The following is an 18,321-nucleotide window of genomic DNA, read 5'->3' as shown; positions in this document are numbered from 1 at the left end:
CACCATACCATCCTGCAACTAACGGGCATGCAGAACAGATGGTGTGCGAAACAAAATAGAAAAGCCCTTTTGAAGCTTACGGAAGCAGCAGTTCAGTGAAGAATCGCCAGGTTGTTGTTCCGGCAGCACGCGACGGTCTCATCTTACACGGTAAAAACACCCGCCGAAGCAATATTCGGCGGACGAAGAGCCACACCCCTCGATCTCATGATACTATGGCTTACAAACTAAGATCGAGAGATTCCCAGATCGGGAGTAATTGCAGTTTATTCGGTCGGACAACTCGTCTACGTAAGGGATTTCAGCGGAAGTCGGGCCTTTCATATAAAACTTGAGTAGAAAACGCTCTATGTTGGTTGACCAGAACGTGACATCTCTCTGAATACGTTGGATATCAATGCCCTTGAGCGTAAATATAATTAAATCACAAAATTCTCTTTGTGTATTGTGTAACTGCCCTTGTATTTGATAGTAGAAGCTATGGTGGTGATTTGGATCTTTCACACCAGGATCCTTTTTCTTATTTTTCACCTCACACTTATTTGCGGTTTAAGTATACTTCGAGAATGTTTTGGAACGGGGACACTTTACGTCAACGAGGCCCATTGGTTCCAAGTAGTCAATCAGGAAATGCTGCTAGAAATCCGTCCCTCCTATTGACGAATAAGCCTCACTTCTGCACAGTGGAGCTTTCCTGTTCCACGTACAATTGTAAAGCAGCATCCTCATTGATTCTACCATATTCTGTTGCGCGTGAAGAACGTCTTTGGGTACACGATACTTGAAACAAGTCTGGCACTGTACGTTGTGGTTCGACACCCACTAATGTCGTCGTCCTTATAGAGCCTCATCATTTAATCATTACCTCGTCACCTCATACTGCTCTTCATCAACAGTAAGTACAATAGGCTACCGCCATTTTACAGTCCAAGAATTGAAAAATTGAGTCGTTCAGTCCTTCAACAAGTTTATTATTTATATAATGTTATTACTTTACATTACCTCGAGACGACAGACGTCCATCGTCGATCTTCAAATACTTATACCTGTATATAGATTAGGCGCTCAAGGGGGGGGGGGGGGGGGGGGTCGGTGGCCGAGTGCATGATCTAGCGCACACCAGCTCGGAGCACCTGGAGCGAAAGCTCGCGCTGCAGAAGCCACTTCGCCCCTACCCGTTTCGATCTGGAAAAGTATCGTACCGGCGTGGCGGTCGTGTATCACTACTGCGTGGTGCACGCTAAAGACCCCAGGTTTGCGGTTGTACCGCACTGGCTAAATTGCTCATCTACAGCTGAGAGTCAGACGTTCACTAAGGCGGACTAACTACCGGCTGTATAAACATACACACACCAATTTGCAATTAGACGCATAATAACAAAAAGCACGGCGTGCCGCCTGTTTTTTTTGGATGCCTTTTTTTTTGTAAAAAGCGCAAGCTCGCGCATTCTCTCTTTTGAGACGGTTAGAACGGTCGCACATAAAACCCGCGTTTCTCCTACTCTCCTCTCATTATGTGTAGTTTGTTATAACTAAAGCTATAATAAGGGTGTATTATGCATATTTACTTTCAGTTTCAGTCAGGGAAAATGAGTTCCGCGAGAACTATACTTTGTTTCACCTTATGATGTACCGCAGAAAAGGCTACAAGCGCGAGCTCCTTGCTCTCGGGCACATCAAGGCGGCAAAGGCTCTCATGCGTTTAGAGTAGCTCCCAACGCTATGAGCTCGCGCTTCTAGCCTTGTCTGCGGTACAACATCAGGTGAAACGAAGTATAGAGCAAATAAATTAGCTGCGCTTAGAGTATCGGCACTCTCTTCCCCAACAGTGTTGTGAATGCCGCCATTCTGGTGCTTGTGCAGACCAGGCGCAACTGCCGATCGTCATGATTAAAAAAGTGCGACATCCTCAGCATTAGATTCGGTGTTAGGAAGCTCATGTAATGTTGCTTTGTTTTGTCGCACACTGTTTAAAGTGGAGGACGGAAAAGCGTTTCTTGTGATTTCAGATAAAGCTTCAAATAACTGTCAACCATGATTTTAAGCCGCAATATGGCCAAGTGTCGCTACTCTGACGCGTAGCTTATTTAATGACACTATTCATGCTCTTGTTCAAGAGGCTTGTAATACATGGAGGGGCCATGATGTAAGCCCCGTGGATTCCACAAGCCACTACCTTTTGACACCTGCCTCTCCCTCATTGCTCCCGTTTCTGCCAGCAAATTAGCTACGGTTCAGAGTAACGACACTTGGCCATATTGTGGCTTAAAATCATGGTTGTTAGTTACCTGAAGCTTTATCTAAAATCACAGGAAACGCTTTTCCGTCCCCCACAAATGTTTAAACAACCCGCGATAGAGCATTGCAATATTGCATCAGCTTCTTAGCACCGCATCTAATGCTGAGGAAGTCGTACTTTTGGATCATGACGATCGGCAGTTGCGTTTGCTCTGAACAAGACCCAAAATGGCGGCGCCCAAAACAATTTTGTGGAACGGAGTGCCGATACTTTAAAGCTCATTTAGTGACTCTTGGCATGAAGTGAACTCGGGTGTATTATTTTCCTCTTCGTCTTTATTGTTTATTGATTTCAATCATATCGAACAATGAACACATTATATCACGCTACGTGTGTGTATTTATTTGTCTTAGATTTATTAACCTGACCCAGTACCTAAAACCATTCATTTATCGATAGTAAATCTCGCAATATATTTTTTAAATGTGAAGGTAAAAAGACACAGAGATTAATGATGATACAGACGCCAACGCCGCCCTCGGAAATTTTTTTAACACTAGAAATCAGCAGTTTGTCTGCCATCCGCCAGGTAGCGCAAGAAAACACCCAAACAGTTTTAATTGTTTTTAAAATTAGCTAAGCTCTACACCTATTAAGAAACCAAAGCAAGATCATTGTGAAAATTTAATACATCGCAATGTATATCTATTCCAAACAATAAATATTATTAGATGCCAATAAGTCTGTTTGATGTCCAAAAAAGATACGTGTCAAAAACAGATAAGTTTGAAGGGCTCCTGGAGAGAGAGAGAGAGAGAGAGAACATGTTTATTCTATATGATAGGATTCCCGTCTATGACTGGTGCGCTCTGAGACGAGGTGATAGGGATGGAGGGTTATAAGGAGGGGATGTGGATGACTATGGTGCTATTAAATGAATTGATGAACCCCACATTCCCTGATGAATTCAACCAGGGAGTCTAGGATCGCCTTTCGGTGCTGCTCCTGGCCTCTGGGGTGAGTCCAGTCGCTAAGCCTCCTTGGTTCGTCCTGAGCGGGTAATTTTTCCCACGCCGTTTTTCTGTGGTCTTCCAGGCCTTTGCACTCCCACAGTAAGTGCTTGATACCTGCCACCTTATTTTCTCTGCAGGCCTTCCAGATAGGGTCTTCTTCCTCCAGTAGCCCAAAGGCTGCCAGTTTGGCGGGCGTTAGTGCAGTGCCGGTTCTGATTCTGCGAAGTCTTCTCGCTTCCCATCTTCGATATCCATTTGGTAGTGGGTCATCCTCTGTCGGTACGAGTCCCCTGAGGTAGGCTTTCCTAGCTTGTCTTGCCAGTGCGGCCTGCTCCACAGGGTCTTCCGTTTTCTCGTTGTCCTCCCGAGTGGTTGAGCCTGTCGCGGAGCTGTTGCTGCTGGCTGCCTCCGCTGCGACTCGGTGAGCCCACTCGTTCCCGGGAATCTGCGCATGGCCCGGAATCCACTCTAATGTCAGCACGATGCCCTTCGCTTTTAGCTCTCTGGCAATCGCTTTAATTCTCTTGGCCGTTCTGCTTTTGGGTTTGCGGTCTCGACACGCCCGGAGTGCGTCTTTTGAATCAGTAAACATTCTCGCTCTCCTTGGTCCTTCCGTATTTTTCAGTATATCAATGGTCGCTTCAAGGATTGCCCTGAGTTCTGCTTCGCGCACGGAGGAGTTTTCCGGTAGTCTCGTGGTGCTTTCTCTCCCTGTCTTGGGGTCGATCCAAGCCGTGACCGTGGTTATGTCAGTCTTAGATGCGTCCGTGTATCTGATTTCCTCTTCGTGCGCGTGTTCGTCGCACCACTTAGCGTGTTGTGTTGCCGCTCGTGCTCTGCGTCCTTGGTTATGCGCCCTGGGCAGGGGTCGATGATCAACGATGTTTGTGTCTTGCCACGGTCTTGCCGGGTCTTCCAATGGAAGTCTCCCCTCTGCCTCGTGGCCCATGATTTCAAGTAGCTTTCTGCCGTGGTTCGTTCTCTGAAGCCTTTGAAAGTGCGCTATGCTCTGCACCTCCGCCCGGTCTTGAATCTGGTTCATTCCTGCATTTTTCTTTAGGTCTTCCAGGGCTGTATGATTGGGAAGTCCTGTGACAAGTCTCATGGTGCGGTGATTTAGTCGTTCTAATCGTTTCCATTGCGTTTTGGTTAGGTTGAGCCAATTACAGCCATATAGCGCCTTAGCCGTTAGTAGCGCGTTTGTCAAAATCCTGATTGTGTCTTCATCGGCTCCCCAGGACTTGGATGTCGTCTTTCGCACGAGCTTTAGAGTCTGTCCCCATGATTTTTCTAGAGCTGGTAACCATTTCGTACTCCGGGCGGTTTCTTCGAACGTCACGCCGAGTATCTTTATTTGCTTTTCTCTCTTTATTTTCTTTCCTTGGATGTGTAAGTCTACATGGTCCGCGACGCCTTTTCGATGGTCTCTCGGCCTGGCCACGACCATGAATTGAGTCTTTTCAGGCGACGCTTGCATGCCGACATTCTGGAGATACTCGAGGACTTCATCTATCCCTTGCTGCATGGTTTGTTCCTGGTTAGCCATTGCTCCTCCCTTTGTCCATAAGGTGATGTCGTCGGCAGATATAGTAAATCCAAGGCCCGTAACGCGTCTGAGTCTGGCTGGAAGTCCAGCCATCACCGTGTTAAATAGGGTTGGTGATATTACAGCCCCTTGCGGGACCCCCTTGCTGTTGGACATCTCTGGTCCCCTTGTTTTTCCGATTTTCACTTAAAACATTCTGTCTGTGAGGAAGCTACGTATAAACCGAAGCGTTTTACCCCTCATGCTACAGCCTTTGGCACCTTGAATGACTGCCCAGTGAGGAACCTCATCAAATGCCTTTTTTATATCCAGCGCTACAATAAGCCTTGGGTCTATCGCATCTTTGTCGGCCATCACTTCCTCGTAAAGGAGTTTTAGACTGTCCTGGGTGCCCATTGCCTCCCTGAAACCAGTCTGCTTGGCATCAAGTCTGTCGTAAGTCTCCAGGTACCACTGAATTCTATGCAGTACTATCTTCTCCATCGTTTTGCACACGTTGGATGTCAGTGAGACCGGCCTGAAGTTTTCAATCTTATCTAGCGGTTTTCCTGGCTTGGGCATAGGTGTGACCCAGGACAGCTTCCAGTGGCTGGGCAGCTCCCCTGTATCCCATATTTGGTTGTACTCTTTAAGCAAGCTCTCTTTAGCTGCAGCCGGGAGGTTCTTGAGAGCGGTATAAGTGACGCCGTCTGGCCTAGGTGCACTGTTCGTTTTGGTCGTGCGCACTGCCTCTAGGAGCTCACCCATGTTGATCGCTTCATCCATGCCAGGTTCTTTCGGCGGGCGGACCCTCCAACCTTTCCGGTTGTGCCTCATCGTTCTGTCATGCAGGTTTGCCTGAGGGAAGAATAGCTGAGGGGCTTGGGTGGCAAGCTCGTCTTCCGTTATGTTTAACCGAAGTGCATGATTCTGCGCAGCATTTCTTGTGCGTCTTTTCTTCGCTTCCATGCCGCGGTACGTGCGCCAGGCATTGCCGAGTCCGGTTCTTTCATTGAAGGACTCGCAGTGGGACCTCCACTTGTGTCGGCTGAGTTCTTTGCTGTACCTGGTTGCTCTTGCCGACGCTAGATTGAGCTTAACCTTGTGTCCTGTGGTTCTATTCCTTCTGAAACGTTGCAAGGCCTGCAGTCTGCTAGCCCACAAGTTTAAGAGGTGCATGTCTGGTGTTCGGTCTCCAGGCTTGACCATGACTGTGGTTCTAGCCTTTGACATCGCCTGCTGGATGCTTGCCTCTAATGCTGCTTTTCTCGTCAAGGTTCTGTAGTAGTATCTCCCTGAAGTGGTCCCATCGGATGATCGGTCGTTCTTCTTTGGTCCTGCCGTCCTTATGCTGCTCTACGGTAACATCTATGGGGTAGTGATCGCTGCCTAGATTGTCCCTCCATGGAGTCCATCGGATAGGCAGGGACTTTGAGGCCCAAATTAGGTCAGGAGTGGTGTCATGTTGCCGGGCTTGCTTGGCTAGCCTGGTCTTAACATCACTTTCGTTTTTTAGTGTGAGCCCAATCTCCTCCATGGCTTCGGCGATGTCCCTACCCTTCCTGGTGTTAATACGGTAACCCCAATTCCTATGTTGTGCATTAAAATCACCTCCGATGACCAGCTGATCTTTATCGGCCAGCTGTGACAGATCGCGGATCCAGCTTTTTGTTTCTCCTTCTTCTGGTTTGGCCTTAGGTCTAATGTAGACTGAGGCCACCACAAGTCGCTGCTTGCCATTTTTAAGGCGCACCGCAACCACCTCTCTTTCTTCTGAGCAGAGTTCTGACGTGTCCAGTTGTGCCTGAGGGATGTGTCTAAGCACACCCACAGCTGCCCAGCCTTTTTTCTCCATGCGGCACTTCTCCCTATAACTAGGACGCGTTCGTATTGTAGGTACGGTGTAGAAGTTATAGCACGGTAGCGTCATGTGGGGCGTGCTGGTCTCTTGTAGGAGTAAAACCTGAGGCGGGAATTGGTGTTCAAAGCGCAGCTTAAGTTCTGCCCCTTGGGCCTGGAAAGAGGAGCAATTACATTGAGTGATCCGGGTTTTTTTCGTGGTAGTCCGTCCAATCGTTTGTTTCTAGCGTCCAGGCAGTAGGTCTTTTTTCAGTTCAAATACGTCTTTGCGGATTTCTTCCAGCACTTGGAATATGACGCCGAATCCTGTGTCTACCTTGGTTTCTATTCGTTTCAGTTCGGCTTTGGTAGCGTGCCGTTCGTCCACCCGTGCCGTGTCTTTCGCTTTCGTTTCAGTCAGCTGTGGCTGCGGTTTTGGCTTGTTTTCATTGGCGATTATCTTGGCCCAATCTGGAACCCAGTCCGTTGGAGCCCGTTCTTGTGAACCGCTCGGGTCACAACTGTTGACTTGGACATGGATTGTGTCGAATCGACTACTTTAATCGCATCCGCATAGCTGGTCCTCTGCGGTCGCAGTGGTTGTCTTAGCTGTGAAGATTTCTTCCCTGGAATCTTGCGCTTGGGGCAGTCCTTGCTCGTAGCGACATGGGGTCCGTTGCAATTTCGACACTGCGGTTCCCTTTTGCAGTCCTTCATATCCTCTTCGTGGATGTAGCCGCAAGATCCACATCGACGCTCCTGGCAGGGGCAGACGTCGGCCATATGACCTAGGCCATGGCAGTTATAGCACACTATCGGCCTTGGTCTGTAGGGTTTTACGTTGAAGATTTGTCTAGAGAAGACCACCTTTCTAGGCAGCCGGGTGCCCTCGAAGGTAATGACTACAGCAGTGCTATCTTTTCACATAAGCCTTGCGTAAACGACTTTTGCCGTCCGGCACTCCAGATCGGCTAACAGAGTCTCGGGGGTCTCTTCACTGGCATCTCCGTTGAGATGAATTACCCCTCTACTGTGATTATTTCCCATGGCTTTGTATGGTCGCAGGGCGTATGCTTTGTCTTTCTGTTCGTTACGTGTGGTTATTGCGATCGTGTTCGTCTTGGGTTGGATTTGTATCCTATATTCTTCCTCGCACGTAATCCCCGCTTTTTCCACAGCATTCTTAATCTCTCTTGATCCGAATGTTTTGACATCCTCGCGGCATATAGGCTTGAGTACCCCCGTTTGTGTAGGTGCTTGGCCTTTTGTCTTTTCTTCGGTCTCATCTGACGCTTTCACATCTAGATTTTCTGCTGGCTTCGTAGCTCGTTTGCGTCGACGCTTATTTCTGCTCACTTGCCAATTGTCTAGCTGGGAAACATGGTCTAAAAAGCCGTTTCCTTCACCGGCAAGCGTAGCTTGTGACACTCCGAGAGAAGCGTTTGTTTTACCTTGCGGGTCGTTCAGTGCCGGAAAATCATTCGAATGTGGATGGTAGACCATTTTGCAGTCGGGCGTTGGCTGGGTCACTGTCCCTTTTTTGGGACGTCTTGTGGAATGGCGCTTCTTAGATTCAACGTGCCTTGCGCGTAGTGGACCAGAAGTTCACTTATCAGTCTTCCTACGTCTTCTTTTGAAATTCCCAGATGCCTGAGAAGTCCCGTGTCAAGTTGTATGTCAATAGTCGTGACATCAGACGTCGGTGACTGCTTTGCATTCGCCGGGGTCTGGGGCCCGCAGCTGCCAGATGTTAGGCTTACCGCTGACTCCATCTCGTCGATTTCTGAATTTGCCGATATGGACCCCGCCGGGCTCAGAATCGATGGACCGAGGGTCCCCTGATTGTCCATGGCATTCTCCTCGATGATTGGGGTTGCGCTGGGGGGCTGACACCCCCCGAACGGAATGTAGAAACTGGTTTTGGTGGAGCGTTGAGAAAATCACGTCCGCCCGAAACGAAAACTTCCGCTCCTGGAGCGTTATGACTTTGAAAATGAAAAAAAGCCATCGTCCACCTCTTGGGCAACTATTGTAGCTCTAAATGTTATAAAAGATTTTATCATAGTTTAATTATTTCCTCAGCGGCATTTGAAGTACCATGACTCGAAGCACAAAAAGGTGCTACGTTTGATATAAAATATCTAAACAAAACAAATTTACACAACATTACATTTTTTTCTGCATATTACCAATTATAAGCACTACGTCTGTAGCTAATTTCATTGCCCTAGCGCTTGTCATTAAAACATATTCGTGCTGAAAAATGTCAATTTTAGGGAAATATTTGGAGGGATGAAAAAAACAAAGTAGTACTAATACGAAAAAGTGTATCGTTGCATTCTGCTCTGACGTCATCTTAACAAAACTGCTATATTGAAACCGTGTTAGCTTTAATGGATCGTTCATAAAACATGAACTAGCGGAGCAAGTGAGGGTCCGCGCCATCATATTCGCAACGCTACAAATACCCATGAACAGTAAAAACCAACACATACATAATACCAAATGAAAGAGGATTGCATTGCCTCTCGAATGACATCAATCCCACAAAACATTATTTAAAAGGAGATGAGTAATGACCTGCCAAAAAGTACCTAAACTGCCACATTCAGTGGGCCCGTGGCTTTAAGTCCACCGTCACCAGAAGAAAAAAGCCAGTTCCTGGTCTTTGAAAACTGATTGCGAGGACTCTTCAGGTGTGCCAAGAGTGCTCCAGATCCTGCCAAAATGACATCACGAGCCAGGGTACGCTCATCACTGTGGTGAGCATGTGCCCTCTCGAGCATGTGAATAAGTGGAGTAGCCAGCGCATCATCAATGGAAGAGACGCGGGAAACCTCCTGCTGACCAGCCAACCGCTCTTCTCTGGAGGCCAAGTCACAAGCACACTGTGGAATCTGTGCCACTTAAATGTCGAGGTCATGATTGATCAGATGTACAACGTGTATCAAAACGCCTTCCTGTTCCCTTCAATGGACAAGGGCAGGAACATTCCGAAGGCCCCCTATACCACTTTTATTTACTTAAATCAGCCGATTCCCAGGCATACAACCCTTCCGGTGAATCAGTGGTTCCGTCAACGGAAAATTGTGAAGGCAACGCTCGGTACGGTCTAAATGGTTCATTTCTGAAATCTCCTCTTCAGGGGGTTTTGGTATGAAAAGTGCCTGATCACGTTTTCAGGAGCGCGTAAACACTCTCACACAAAGAAGCTAGATCTTGCTGGCTAATTGAGCTGCAGTGACCTAGACCGGGTTTCCCCAAAGCATCTTGTGCGCATAATGTAGCTTAACTTTTGCTCCCAAGCTTGTTCGAAACCATTTATTTTTGTCTCCTTTCGAATACGCACATTGTTTCGGGTACCCACCGTTTCGTCGAAACACGTTTTGTAAACAACTTTTAATTAACATGCGTTGTGTGGACACACGTTTTATCGACACGAACCTCTCATCGAGACTCGTTACACGAATAGCACGCTGTAGTGACGTTTCGTCACGCGTGTACCATTGATGGGCGCGTTAGAACGACCCCACTGCTTGCGTTCACGCCGCCTCGCGGCGACAATTTGCGGCTGCTCATTACAAAAATAATAACTGACCCGATCGATCCGTACACGCCGCATCATGGCGACAGTCTCATACAGCTAATTACAAAAAAAAAAGAAAGATAATCAGACCCGTTGATGAAACGATTTGTCATTGAAACAATCGGTCGATGAAACATCGCGTGTCTATAAAACGATCAGTCGATGAAACGTCGTTTGATAAACTGATTGCCACCGCATTGTTTTGTTCTAAAAATCCTCCAACCCATATTTCCGCCAGGTGAAGCCAGGGATTAAACGCGGTTTCGTGGCCACTATCTTAAGTGACTTATGTTTCCCCCTTGACCTTCCTAGTTTTCTTTTGCTAGTTTGAAGGTTCAGGAGAGAAAATACTCGCTCGTGGTTGTTGATCAGCGACAAACGCTGCTGTCGTCTAGCCAATTTTTCTCCTGAGCGCGCACGTTTATCGTTCACTTGCGCACTCATCGTCAAGTCTTGCTGCATGGTGTACTCCTACTTCGGCTGTTAGGGACATGCAATGCCGCCCTATGTGTCAAGTCCGCCGAATCGCGTCAAGGCGTATTGGGAATTTTTGCGGAATGCGTCGTGAGCCGAGCCTGCCCCCATGCTAAAACACGCCAGTCACCATGCCTAGAAGACGTGATTCCCTTTTGTTCCTAAGATCCTTCGCTACCAATATCATGTTAATATCCCGACTCATTTCAAAGTAAACTTCGATTGCAACGGCTACACATTTTTTTCTTGTTTTTTTTTTTCGCTTTTTGGTGCAACCGCAGGAAAGGCTACAAGCGCGAGCTCCTTGCTCTGGGACACATCACGGCGCCACGAGCTCTTGTGCATTAAAGACAGCTGCCAATGCTATGAACTCGCGCTTCTAGCATTCGCCTCGGTACAACATAAAATGAAAAGGAATATAAGTCGCTTCTTGAAAGACATAAAGTTACCAAGAGAATGTGGTTTTAAGCGAAGTCATCACACGTAAAGCACCTCCTTCTGACTTTTTTTTTTCTTATATTGCCAGTTTGCATCCTTCTTGCCAAGTGTCTTCGAGTGTAATTTAATTAATTTTTCAAAGTATTTGTGGTCAACTCAAGATAGTAGGAAAAGAAACTTAAATACTTCTCCAAATACATTTTAATGTGTATTTAATGCCTCATCTTAAATACTTTTCTTGAGTATTTGGCACAACATTGGAATTACAACATACTTCGGCGGACGAATGAAACCCTTAAAACGGGAAAGAGTACTCAACATCACCTGCTCTGCGCTAGAGTGAGAGCCTTCATACGTAGCCTTTCGAAGTATTTTTTTTCTCTTCCCTACACCGATAGACAAAGTCCGTCTTCAAACCTGAAAAACCGATATCCTAGTGTAGCGATTTAGGCAGTACGCCATACTTGCGCGAGCTTCATTCTAAAGCCTGTTTTTGCTAGGGAGCTCCGGAACATTCTTGTCATTAGGTACATTTAGCAAACCGTTACAGTGTTAGGCGTACCGCACTGCTGGAGCCCTTGAAACATGCTTTTAAGCACGCGACCCCACAGTCACGGTATCAATCTGGGCGCGCGCTTGAAAGCATGCTCTTCAAAGGCTCCAGTAGTGCGGTACGCGGAACACGGTAGCGGTTCGCTAAAAGTTCCTATGAGCCGAAACATCGCAATATCGCTCTTTGGGGAGGCGGCAACGTGTAGCAGGCCATCCTTCTCTCAAACTTCTTAATTTTCGTTTTCATTCGCCGCGTGGTGCGGTTCCCATGAAGACCCTAGGTCGTACACCTAGCGGCAGACCGTTACCGAAAATAAGTGCAATGGGTAGAAAAACAATCAACAGCAGTTTGCAGCTGAATACTGCTAACCACTATCGATGTCAGATAATTCTAGCACATGTTAAACTAAGAACCACTCGCCACAGACAGCCGCGTGGTGCTAGAGCCGATCGTCGGCGGAAAGACATAGTTCAGTTCCTTTCCGTTCTCTTTCATCTCCTTGGGGCGCTGGCAAAAGACGTCGCACTGTGTATTACACAGTCCGGGGTTCGATTCCTGCTGAGCCCACTGGTGATTTTGCTCAACTCCGTTCAGCCATAAACTGACATTGCGGTGAAGCCTACGCGTTCTCCGCAACGATCAGCCGCCTCCCTTTCACCTAGACGGTGGTTTAAAAGCGCAAAGGACTAAGAAGAGAAGAAGGGGACAGGACAGAGTGCTTACTTACAACTGTCAAATTTAATAGAGCATCTAGAGAAAGACAAGGTGGAAGTGAAAAAGGAGAAAAGAAAAATGAAATAAAATTAAAGTCACTGCTGCTATTAAGAACATATTTGGTTTTAGAAATCGGAACAAAAATATTTTGACTGCAGCTGAAGGCAAAGTACTTGTCACGTAAAAAAAACTGTCTGTACAGCAAAATGAAAAAAATAATAAAAAATTGAATAGTAGGAAAAAAGAAAATAACCATTAGGCAGAGCGACCGGCTAAAAATACTTGAGGTAAAACACCGCTAGAACTGAAGTTCTTTTTGTGTTTCAAGTCTTTAGGGCATACACCGAAGGAACTGAAGTTCTTTCTGTGTTAGGGTCAGTGATGGGGCGCTTATACACTTGTCGCCACTGGTGAGGATGACTTGAGCCTCGTACAGCTCTCGAATGTTTTTGTCACGGAACCGCTTCAGAACTTTGGTGTTGGTGAATGTTGGTGAGCATTTGCAGTCTCTGACATGCACCGCAAGATGTCCCGATGGTGCTGATTTCAACGTTTGGGCATGTTCTCTTAATCGCGTATTGATACATCGCCCCGACTGACCTACATACACTTTGCCGCAAGTAAATGGTATTTGATATATCACTCCACTTTGACATTCTACATACTTGAGTCGATGTTTTACACTGCATTCTTGCTGTTGATGCTGTTGGCAATTGATCTTAGGGCAGAGCCTTTTTAGTTTGTCCGGAGCTGAAAGCACGACTTGGACTTGAAACTTCGCAGCTGTTCTCTTCAAGTTGTGGGACAAGCGGTGTATATATGGCAGAACTGTCGGTCGGTGTTTCTTGTGTTTTTCAGTGTCATGTTTTTTATTTGAGGTCATCAAGAATTCCGCGACTTCATATATTATCGAACTGGGATATCCCGACGCTTTCAGTCTTTGTACTTGAGCATCAAAGCTTTCCCCCGCTGAGTATACGCAAGATTTTTTAAGAGCTGTATTCAGGCAATTTTTTGCAATTCCTCTTTTAATAATTTTGGAATGAGCCGAATCATACTGTAAAAGACCTTTCTTCGATCGAGGGGAATACATCCAGCAAGCGTGGTTGTCAGAGAAAACCAGTCTTAGATCTAAAAATTGGAGTCTGGAGTTCACTGGTGACTCTTGGGTGAACTTGAGACCCTGGCCATTTTCTAAAAAGTTAGATCGGATGATGTTGAATAGTTGCGTCTCATTCTCACTTGGGCGATGTTGAAGAAGAACGAGGTAATCATCAACGTATCGAAAAATATGAGATACATGGCTGTTGAAAAGTGTACTGGCTACTGCCCGATCACATTGGGCCAAGTAAATATCACATAATATAGGCGCCACACAGGAACCTATACAGATACCTTTCTTTTGTAGGAAAGAATCACCTTCAAAAGTGACGACTGTAGCAGAAAGGTAGAACTTTAAAAGTTCTAAAAAGGACTCTACCGGAATGCCGCACTTGTTTTGAAAGGAAATAGTTCCATTGGCTTCAATACATTCGCTTACTGCTGCTAATAATTTGATGTGTGGTATTGAGTAAAATAGATCCTCCACATCAAGTGAGAACCCAAAGCGCACTGTCATCGCATTTAGTTGCAGATACTTAATAAGTTCCTCCGAGTTTGCTATTAGGAATGGGTCATTCAGCTGGAGATTAGACAAATGGCTTAAGAGGAACCGTGACATTAGACCCTGCCAAGACCCTTTCTCAGTGACCACAACTCGAAAAGGGCATTCGTTCTTGTGCGTTTTTGCTGTGAAAAACATATCCAGACTGTCCTTTTTGGTAGCAGTAATCGTCTTCCTCAATTGCTCCAACTCAAGTCTGTGGCACATTTGAAGCGCCTTTGCCTTCACACTTTTGGTTTTGAAATCATGCAACTTGTTAAAGTTTTTTTCTATGGCCCGCCCTGCTTTTTCGAGGTAGAGTGACCTAGGAATGACAACGAAACCTCCTTCTTTATCAGAAACTAGAAGGGTTAGGTCATTCGTTTTGAAATAATTGACAATAGTAGGAATTCTCATATTCTTGTCATTAACTTGACCAGTCTGTAGCAGCACGTCAACACAATCGTCCACACATCGAAGTCTATCAGCTTCTTGGGCCTTTGCCGCTATGTTGTGTATCTTAGACACCAGCTCTACGCCCTGCATTTTTGGTGGTGTGCGGAATTTTGGTCCTTTTTCGAGTATCTTGCCTATCTCCGCCGGTATTGTAGCATCCCCCAACAACGTTACGGATTCTCCCTTGCGTTGGTTATTTTGAGCACGGAGACTTTTTATATGCGGAATATATGAAGACCATAGGAATTCCGTTTCCTTACTTGCTCTGTCAAGGAAGGTTCTGTACCTTCGTCCTTGGCCGCCACCGGGGTCTCCACAACCCGCAAGAACCCAGAGGCAAGTTCTGAAGTATCGGACCTGCCTCCACATCTCGGAGCGGACAATCTTGCATATTCTTTTTGCATGATGTTGGGAAGGTCTTGCAAAGCCAAACAACCCAGCCAAGTCCGGTGGAACCGCACCATGTCTGATGGCGGCAGAATAGAATCTTGCTTTGCAGGTTGTGTTGGCGATCACACTGATGTAAATAGAAATAGAGTCCAGAGGGGAAAGACAAGGAAAAGGGCCCATTGTAGAAGAAAGAAATTGCATCAGAATTAGTTGGGGGGCTAGTTGGTTGAACATCTAGACGGTGGTTTAAAAGCGCAAAGGACTAAGAAGAGAAGAAGGGGACAGGACAGAGCGCTTACTTACAACTGTCAAATTTAATAGAGCATCTAGAGAAAGACAAGGTGGAAGTGAAAAGGAGAAAAGAAAAATGAAATAAAATTAAAGTCACTGCTGCTATTAAGAACATATTTGGTTTTAGAAATCGAAACAAAAATATTTTGACTGCAGCTGAAGGCAAAGTACTTGTAACGTAAAAAAAACAAACTGTCTATACAGCAAAATGAAAAAAAATAATAAAAAATTGAATAGTAGGAAAAAAGAAAAAAACCATTAGGCAGAGCGACCGGCTAAAAAGTCTTGAGGTAAAACACCGCTAGAACTGAAGTTCTTTTTGTGTTTCAAGTCTTTAGGGCATACACCGAAGGAACTGAAGTTCTTTCTGTGTTAGGGTCACTGATGGGGCGCTTATACACTTGTCGCCACTGGTGAGGATGACTTGAGCCTCGTACAAATTATTAGCAGCAGTAAGCGAATGTATTGAAGCCAATGGAACTATTTCCTTTCAAAACAAGTGCGGCATTCCGGTAGAGTCCTTTTTAGAACTTTTAAAGTTCTACCTTTCTGCTACAGTCGTCACTTTTGAAGGTGATTCTTTCCTACAAAAGAAAGGTATCTGTATAGGTTCCTGTGTGGCGCCTATATTATGTGATATTTACTTGGCCCAATGTGATCGGGCAGTAGCCAGTACACTTTTCAACAGCCATGTATCTCATATTTTTCGATACGTTGATGATTACCTCGTTCTTCTTCAACATCGCCCAAGTGAGAATGAGACGCAACTATTCAACATCATCCGATCTAACTTTTTAGAAAATGGCCAGGGTCTCAAGTTCACCCAAGAGTCACCAGTGAACTCCAGACTCCAATTTTTAGATCTAAGACTGGTTTTCTCTGACAACCACGCTTGCTGGATGTATTCCCCTCGATCGAAGAAAGGTCTTTTACAGTATGATTCGGCTCATTCCAAAATTATTAAAAGAGGAATTGCAAAAAATTGCCTGAATACAGCTCTTAAAAAATCTTGCGTACACTCAGCGGGGGAAAGCTTTGATGCTCAAGTACAAAGACTGAAAGCGTCGGGATATCCCAGTTCGATAATATATGAAGTCGCGGAATCCTTGATGACCTCAAATAAAAAACATGACACTGAAAAACACAAGAAACACCGACCGACAGTTCTGCCATATATACACCGCTTGTCCCACAACTTGAAGAGAACAGCTGCGAAGTTTCAAGTCCAAGTCGTGCTTTCAGCTCCGGACAAACTAAAAAGGCTCTGCCCTAAGATCAATTGCCAACAGCATCAACAGCAAGAATGCAGTGTAAAACATCGACTCAAGTATGTAGAATGTCAAAGTGGAGTGATATATCCAATACCATTTACTTGCGGCAAAGTGTATGTAGGTCAGTCGGGGCGATGTATCAATACGAGATTAAGAGAACATGCCCAAACGTTGAAATCAGCACCATCGGGACATCTTGCGGTGCATGTCAGAGACTGCAAATGCTCACCAACATTCACCAACACCAAAGTTCTGAAGCGGTTCCATGACAAAAACATTCGAGAGCTGTACGAGGCTCAAGTCATCCTCACCAGTGGCGAGAAGTGTATAAGCGCCCCATCAGTGACCCTAACACAGAAAGAACTTCAGTTCCTTCGGTGTATGCCCTAAAGACTTGAAACACAAAAAGAACTTCAGTTCTAGCGGTGTTTTACCTCAAGACTTTTTAGCCGGTCGCTCTGCCTAATGGTTTTTTTCTCTTTTCCTACTATTCAATTTTTTTATTATTTTTTTCATTTTGCTGTATAGACAGTTTTTTTTTTTTTGTTCTTTTTTTTTTTACGTGACAAGTACTTTGCCTTCAGCTCCAGTCAAAATATTTTTGTTTCGATTTCTAAAACCAAATATGTTCTTAATAGCAGCAGTGACTTTAATTGTATTTCATATTTCTTTTCTCCTTTTTCACTTCCACCTTGTCTTTCTCTAGATGCTCTATTAAATTTGACAGTTGTAAGTAAGCGCTCTGTCCTGTCCCCTTCTTCTCTTCTTAGTCCTTTGCGCTTTTAAACCACCGTCTAGATGTTCAACCAACTAGCCCCCCAACTAATTCTGATGCAATCCCTTTCATCACCTGACAGCGTTCGCTGCCCGTGGATTTGTGGAGGAGCGTGATTACGTGGCGAATGGAAAACGTACGGTTGGTCCCACGAGAACATGACTCCAAACACACTGCTTAGGTGGCAGCTGAGAATAGTTGCGATTGGATAGATATGATTATGTGTGAATTATCTTCAAAATTCCGAGGAGGCTTATGATTTGCCTGCTATGGGCTATGTATGATTTATCTAGTCTCGGCCTGTGTGTAATGCTTCTTCGCCACACTCGCTAGAGACGCTTTTCGCATGAATTCAATCCCATAAACAAATTTCATGTTAAAAAAAGCCACAAATGGGCATTCTGATTAATAATTGAATTTTATGTGAGTGCCGCTGTACTGGAAAGGCTTTCAATGCGATGACCCTAAACGTTTCATTGCTGAGTGTTTTGCTGTGATTCCTCTAAAAATGGATATATCGTTATTCGTGTCTAGAATTCGCGACTCAGCGTGTCAGTGCCTGATTGTTTTATTGTTTTATTTTAAGTTTAGGAAGTTGTTAGATTAAAAGCTCATGCCTTGGCTGAAATAGAAAAAAAAAGGTTGCTTCACTAGACGGCTTGCTCAGTGTATCAGTAATAAATAGTTCCTGCTATCATTTCCTTGATTTTATTAAGGAAAGTCGTTATAAATATTGTTATGTCTCGTTAATATTGATACCTTCGCCGTCCCCAAAAAAGCGCCCATAACAACGAGACAAGAACTAGTGTATTTACCCACTTGGTGCCCGAAAATACTGTATATATAGCGGGGTCCGTATTAACGAGACATGTCTGTACTATGATTATATGGTATGACCATTAAACTAATAATTTATAAATAAACCTGGATAATTACGTTGTTCTAGTCTTGAAAGAAAAAAAAACTTCAAGTTTCGCAGGCCGGTTCTACGAAACAGACTGACATACGACAGCTTTGAGGGGAACATTTTTGTAAGTACACTGTGATTTTCAAGTTTCAACAATATAGTAACGAACAAGTGGGTGGCGCTTTTGCCCCCTGTTGGGTGTTGTGAC

The sequence above is a fragment of the Ixodes scapularis genome, unplaced genomic scaffold, assembly GCF_016920785.2.
Source record: "Ixodes scapularis isolate PalLabHiFi unplaced genomic scaffold, ASM1692078v2 PGA_scaffold2__306_contigs__length_199485367, whole genome shotgun sequence".
Lineage (NCBI taxonomy): Eukaryota > Metazoa > Arthropoda > Arachnida > Ixodida > Ixodidae > Ixodes > Ixodes scapularis.
Note: the sequence above shows the minus strand (reverse complement) of the source record.